The sequence below is a fragment of the Trichechus manatus genome, unplaced genomic scaffold (assembly GCF_000243295.1).
Source record: "Trichechus manatus latirostris isolate Lorelei unplaced genomic scaffold, TriManLat1.0 scaffold00027, whole genome shotgun sequence".
Classification (NCBI taxonomy): Eukaryota; Metazoa; Chordata; class Mammalia; order Sirenia; family Trichechidae; genus Trichechus; species Trichechus manatus.
Genome location: NW_004443963.1, coordinates 2,758,676 through 2,766,423, shown reverse-complemented (window position 1 = coordinate 2,766,423; position 7,748 = coordinate 2,758,676).

Sequence of the window (7,748 nt, the reverse complement as noted above, 5' to 3'; positions counted from 1 at the left end):
AAAACAATTCCACACTACCAGTTCTAGCTTCTAGACCTATAACTAGACTTAAGTCCCAGCGAGCCCCAAAAGGTGAAGTACAGAGTGTGACCCAGGAGGAGGTACACTACACTCCAAAAGAACTGCTTAAGTTTTCTAATATGTACGAACAGAAACCTGGGGAATACGTGTGGGAATGGCTATTAAGGGTGTGGGATAATAGTTCAAGGAACATAAAGATGGATCAATCTGAGTTTATTGATATGGGTCCACTAAGCACAGATTCTTCATTCAGTGTTTCAGCTCGGGAAGTTAGGAAACGATCTAATTGGTTGGTTGGGTTGCTGAAGCATGGATTACGAGGTGGCCTACACTGAATCAAGTTGAAGTGCCAGATCTGCCTTGGTATACTATAGAAGAAGGTATCCATAGGCTTAGGGAAATTGGCATGCTAGAGTGGATTTATCAGGTTAGACCCACAGACCCACACATGGAATGCCCAGAGGACACACCTTTTACCTCAACTGTAAGGAACAAATTTGTGAAGGGAGCTCCAGCGTCCTTGAAGACTGCTGTGATTGCTATTTTATGTAAATCAGATTTGACAGTGGGAACTGTCCTAACTGAATAAAGACACCTAACAACAATGGGGCTGACTGGACCCCATGGTAGTAGGGGCCAAGTGGCTGCACTCAATCAACAAAGACAAGGTGGGTGTGGTTACAGTAATGGACAGTGAAGTCAAGGCAGTAAATCAAAATAGTCTGACGTATAGATTTATGGCATTGGCTACTTAGTCATGGTGTCCCTAGGAGTGAAATAGATGGGAAATCTACTAAATATTTACTTGATCTGTATAAACCGATGCATTCTAGGTCAGGTGAACAGCAGTCTAACTCGAATCACCAGAATAGACAGTCACAGTCCCTCAATCAATTCCCAGATTTGAGCGAGTTTAAAGATCCACAACGCCTTGAATGAAGGGGAGGCCGGGTCCCCTTGAGGAAGGACTCCAGTACACTGCGAAAAATGTTTACCGTTAATCTTTCTCCCAGCCTTCCCCAAGGGATCTACAGCCTTTTACGAGAGTGACTGTTCATTGGGGAAAAGGAAATAATCAGACTTTTTGGGGATTACTAGATACTGGCTCTGAACTGACACTAATTCCAGGAGACCCAAAACATCACTGTGGCCCACCAGTCAGAGTGGGGACATATGGAGGTCAGGTTATTAATGGAGTCTTGGCTCATGTCCATCTCACAGTAGGTCCAGTGGGTGCCGAAACCCATCCTGTAGTGATTTCCCCAGTTCCAGAATGCATAATTGGAACAGATATACTCAGCAACTGGCAGAACCCCCAGATTGGATCCCTGACACGTGGAGTAAGGGCTATTATGGTAGGGAAAGCCAAGTCGAAGCCATTAGAACTGCCCCTACCTAAGAAGATAGTAAACCAAAAGCAATACCTGAAATGTAAACTTCATTTAAATTACAACAATAAAAAAAAAGAAAAAATTAAAAAAAAGAGAGATTGACTTAAGACACACCCTACCCTAATACTGTCTCCTTAACAAAACAAAGAAATCCCATTCCCAAATGGGATTGTAACCACAGGCATGTTGTTGTTGTTAGGTGCCCTCGAGTTGGTTCCGACTCACAACAACCCCATGTACAACAGAATGAAACACTGCCCAGTCCCATGCCATCCTCACAATGTTTGCTATGCTTGAGCCCACTGTTGCAGCCACTGTGTCAATCCATCTTGTTGAGGGTCTTCCTCTTTTTCACTGACCCTCTACTTTAACAAGCATGATGTCCTTTTCTGGGGACTGGTCCCTCCTGATACCATGTCCAAAGTACATGAAATGAAATCTCACCATCCTTGCTTCTAAGGAGCATTCTGGCTGTACTTCTTCCAAGACAGATTTGTTCATTCTTCTGGCAGTTCATGGTATATTCAATATTCTTCACCAACACCATAATTCAAAGGCGTCAGTTCTTCTTTGGTCTTCTTTATTCATTGTCCAGCTTTCACATGCATATGAGACGACTGAAAAACACCATGGCTTGAGTCAGATGCACCTTAGTCCTTAAAATGACATCCTTACTTTTCAACACTTGAAAGAGGTCTTTTGCAGACGATTTGCAATACATTGTCTCATTTCTTGACAGCTGCTTCCATGGGTGTTGACTGTGGATCCAAGTAAAAGGAGATCCTTGACAACTTCAATCTTTTCTCCATTTATCATGTTGCTCATTGGTCCAGTTGTGAGGATTTTTCTTTTCTTTATGTTGAGATATAATGCATACTGAAGGCTGTAGTCTTTGATCTTCATCAGTAAGTGCCTTCAAGTCCTCTTCACTTTCAGCAAGGTTGTGTCATTTGCATATCGCAGGTTATTAATGCGTCTTCCTCCAATCCTGATGCCTTGTTCTTCTTCATATAGTCCAGCTTCTTGGATTATTTGATCAGCATACAGATTTAATAAGTATGGTGAAAGGACTCAACCCTGATGCACACCTTTCTGACTTTAAACCACAGTATCCCCTTGTTCTGTTCAAATGACTGCTGTCGTGGATCGAATTGTGTCCTCCAAAAATTATCTGTCAGCTTGGCTAGGTCATGATTCCCTGTATTGTATGATTGTCTACCATTCTGTCATCTGATGTGATTTCCCTATGTGTTGTAAATCCTATCACTATGATGTAATGAGATGGATTAGTGGCAGTTATATTGATGAGATCTACTAGATAGTGTCTTAAGCCAATCTCTTTTGACATATAAAATGACAGAAGCGAGCAGAGAGACATGGGGATCTCATATCACCAAGGAAGCAGTGCCGGGAGCAGAGTGGAGTGCATCCTTTGGATCTGAGGTTCCTGCACTGAGATGCTACCAGACCAAGGGAAGACTGATGACAACGACCTTCCTCCAGAGCCAACAAAGAGAGAAAGACTTCCCCTGGAGCTGGCGCCCTGAATTCATACTTCTAGCCTACTGGACTGTGAGAGAATAAACTTCTCTTTGTTAAAGCCATCCACTTGTGATATTTCTATTATAGCAGCACTAGATCCCCAAGACAACTGCCCCTTGATCTATGTCCAGGTTCCTCATGAGCACAATTAGGTGTTCTGGAATTCCCATTTTTCACAACCACAGGCATAGGAGTTGGGATTACACATATTTTTGGGGGGACACAATTCAATCCGTAACATTTATATAAGCTTATAAAATCCATATGAACAATGGTAAGTAAAAGGGGAGGCTACCAGGTTTCTCAGCCTTTGCAAACAATTGGAGTAATCCATTAAATTTAAAGTTCTATTTTTATACAATGTAAGCTTTTCTACTAACTGCATTTATAGTGTTGTATTGAATTCAATGCGTATTTTTTTTCTCTGTAGTAAAAGACAATAAATGCTGCTGGTATCTTTGCTTCTACTGATGGTTAAACACAAACTTTGATCTTTCTTATAAACACAGCTGTTGTCCTATCATTGAGCCAAATCCAGATAAGATTAGATTCTGGCCAAAATTAATGTTAAACTTTGAAACTATCTCAAGTAAGAGCTTTCTAATATTGTTTTAGGAAACCTCTATTTGTAGAGGGAATGTTATAATAGAAATAAGCCCCAGCCAACTAACCTCTGAAGCAAGCCGGAGGCAACTAGTGATAAATTATATTGCAATGATAAAGAAGGTCCAGACTCCACAAATTAGTTCATTTTGGTTCAGTTTTACTTAGGCTATAATGTAAGAGATGATTTTCTTTAGTTGTCATTACGTTTAAACCAGACCAATATATGTTACTTTTTAAAGAACTTCTCTACCATCTTTTTTTAATAATTTCTTTTGTTAATTGCTAGTTCTTTTTTCCCATTAATACTAATGAAAACTAAGTATTTATTACAGATAGAATAACTCAGATGTACTTTATTATAATTATTTTATAAGAGATTATATTTCTAGGTTATAAATAATTTTTTTAAATTAAGATTTATACTCTGGGATTTTAGACACTTTGCCAAATGTTTTATAGGACTGATTCTCCTGAAAGTTGGACATTAGTGCCTCAAGCTATGTGGTATACAGCTTCGGATACATTTCTCTCCAAATTGCTTGTACCAAGGAGAGCATCTGTGGGGAGTATCCCTCAACTAAAGTCTACAGAGTTCTAATAAGATTTCCCTGGCGTTTGGTTTTGAGCAAGTACAGGACCTGGTCGTATATACAGCTGCTTCAGACGTCCCACCGCATCCCGGACTTAACCCACAAATACGTTAAACCCTAAGCCTATGGAGCAACTCTAGAATCCTGACAGTGTTTTTTAACCTATTCATTCCACACACCTGTCTCGATACCTAAGATGTGTTCACATGTACATATAATCTTTATAAAACCCCAGGCCAGTGCTTTCCAACCTACTAATAGCAAATAATGGGAGAATCTGGAATTATTGCAAGAGTTTCTCAAAATTATATTCATGATTACCATTATCAGAATACTCTTTTCCCTTAAAAGCCATGACCTCTCTGGGATCCTAGAATAATATAGGCCACCCCAAAATCAAACTTGCTCACATAATTCTAGAAGATGTTGGCTTCAGGTATCCAGTAGATTCCCCATAAATTGTCATCTGCCACCTTCTACCCCAAAGCACCATAACAGGTAGCAAGCAGGAAGAATAAGCCTATCAATGGACCCTTCACTCACAGATAGTGGCTCTTAGGGCTCTCATTCAGAAATCTTGAGGGCTAAAAGGTTCCCACATATATCCAGGTGTGCCTGTCACCTTAATATCTATTATTTGTCCCCAGGTTTGGTTCTGGAGTTCAGAGGAAGACCAGAATGATATACGTTAACCATTCCTGCCTATGTGATATATAGGAGGCAAGACTTTCTAAGGCAGGATGTATTATAGGTATATTATGTATGTTATTGATGATAAGTGCTGTTAAGTAGATTTCAACTCATAGCAACCCCATGTGACACAATAGAACTGCCCCCATAGGGTTTTCCAGGCTGTAATCAGATCAGGAGCATATTGCCTGATCTTTCTCCTGCAGAGCCACTGAGTATGTTCAAACCACCAACCTTCGGCTACCAGCCAAGTGCTTAATCATTGAGCCACCAGGGCTCCTTATATATTATGTATAGATGTATATATTATTACGGAATCCCTAGGAGGACCAAGCAGTTAAGCACTCAGCTGCTAACTGAAGAGGTTTAAGTCCACTCAGAGTCACCTCAGAAGAAAAGCCTGGCCATCTACTTCTAAATAATCAGCCATTGGAAACCGTATGCAACACAGTTCTACTCTGACACATGGGGTTGCCATGAGTTGCAATCAACTCCTAGGCAACTGGTTTGGTTTTGTGTTTTATATATATTGTAGAACCTAGCCTGGAAAATATAAGGGAGAGAAATACTATCCTTGAACTAAAATTTGGGATTTTAAGAAGAATTTCCCAATTTAATTCACCCATTTCCATTTAACATTTCTCTTTTAAATTTCCCTCAACAATGTGTATGTATTTGCTCAGTATTAAATGTCCAGCCACAATCATCTGGGGTTCCTCAAAAATTTGTTATATTAAAAAATACTTCTCATACTGGAAAACATTGCGAACCACTTTCCTAGACTGACTGGCTCAAAGCTTCTGGCCCAGTTACTTTTTAACATGATCATTTAGGACTCTAGAAACAAAGCTACAGAAAGAAATGTTGATGTTGAACTTCCAGAGTAGTGTTAAGTGATTTTATGTGGTTGTGATTCAACATAACCTGCTTTCAGAAGTCCAGGTGCTGAATCATTTACTGAAGCAGCCAGGGGAGGTTAATCAGAAGCAGCTGATAGTGGCATCATCTGCTGCCCTTTTTTTTTTTTTAGTAAATGGAACGGCTTACTCTCTAAAGAGGAGTGAGAGTTATAGAAAGTGTACAAAGTTAAGCAAAAACTCATGACTCTTAGGCCTACCTCGTTTATGCCCCTACCGAAGGGGGAAATATCTGACTTGGTGAATTCAAGATAAAGCTCCTTAGCTCTATAAAAAAGGTAATGGTTACTTCTCAGAGGTGTGAAATGGGTGACTTGTTTCCCTCCTACTCATTTTTCTTTACTTCTTAGTTTTCCATGATATTTTGCTTTTATAATAAAATTTTTAACTTAAAAATAAGCAGATATTCCCCGGACACCCTTTTAGCTCAGTAATAAAGTCACTCCCGAGGTTCACCCTTCAGCCAAAGAATAGACAGGCCCATAAAACAAAACGAGACTAATGGGGCACAACAGTCCAGGGACAAGGACTAGAAGGCAGGCGGGGACAGGAAAGCTGGTATTAGGGAACCCGAGGTCAAGAAGGGACAGTGTTGACATGTCGTGGGATTGTTAACCATTGTCATAAGACAATATGCGTACTAACTGTTTAATGAGAAACTATTTGTTCTGCAAAACTTCATCTAAAGTACAATAAAAAAAATAATAATGAGCAGATATTATTTACCATGTTCAAGTCTCTAATAAACCAAACACCAAACCCATTGCTATGAAGTTAATTCCAACTGATGGTGGACCCCTTGTGTTAGAGTAGAACTGCTCCATAGGGTTTTCTTGGCTGTAATTTTTATGGAGGCAGATTGCCAGGCCTTTCTTCCACAGCACCACTGAGTTGATTTTAACCATCAACCTTTACGTTAATAGTTGAGCACAAATCGTTTGCACCACCCAGGGACCTTTAATGCTCTAATAGGTGTAAGGAAATATAAAGAAATGGTAACTAAGGGCTCTGACCTTGAGGCAATTACAATGAGGTTGGCAATACCAAATGGTCACAAAAAAGATAAAGGCAGCATTTGCTAGGTATGAAATGGTGAGCAAGCAAGGAGTGCTAAAAGGATTACAAGAAGAAAAGTGAGTTCATGGTCTTGATCTTCCAAGGCAGGAAAGTTAAGAAGACATGAGTTTCTACAGCACACGCCTGTTGAGGAATTTGGGGCACCAGTTCTTCTGAAGTGGAGTGCAATGTTTCAGGGGTTGCTAAAACAGGAGGCTTGATTGAAAGTTTGGATGAGGAACAGTATACACCCCCCAACAAGTGCCCTCTCCCTGGCTCGCATAGCCATGCAGCTAGTCCTTCCCCTGGGATCACTTCCTGAGAAACTGAACCAATGAGACTCTAAACTCAGGAGTGAGGTGCCTTACTGAAACTAAGGTCGTACCTGAAAGTCCACATACCGAAAGGTGAGACCTTTTGCCAGCCCTTCAAAGAAAGCTGGATAATCATTAGGACATCTACTGTTTTACTGGGGACCCCCTAACTTTAGGAGCCCTGGTAGTGCAGAGGTTAAAAGCTCAGTCTGCTAACGAAAAGGTCAGCAGTTCGAATCCACCAGCTGCTCTTTGGAAACCCTATTGGGCAATTCTACTCTGTCCTATAGGGTCGCCATGAGTTGGAACTGACTTGATGGCACCTAAAAACAACAACTGCTAACTAAATATCTTCAGGTCTCTTCTCTTGAGCTGTACTCAGTTTTCTAGAGAGGAATCCAATCTCCTGACTAGAGGATATAGCCTATAAGCCAACTTTCTAAGTTAGCATAGCCAGAACAATTAAAAGGAGCAGCCTGAGAAAGTGAATTCTTAACACAATTGGTTTAACTACACTAGAATTCCTCCACTTGCCAAATCCCAACAGATGATTCATATCACTCCTGGGGGATGGAGGCAGGGTAGGGACAGAGGAAATTTATTTATATTTTCCCACTATTA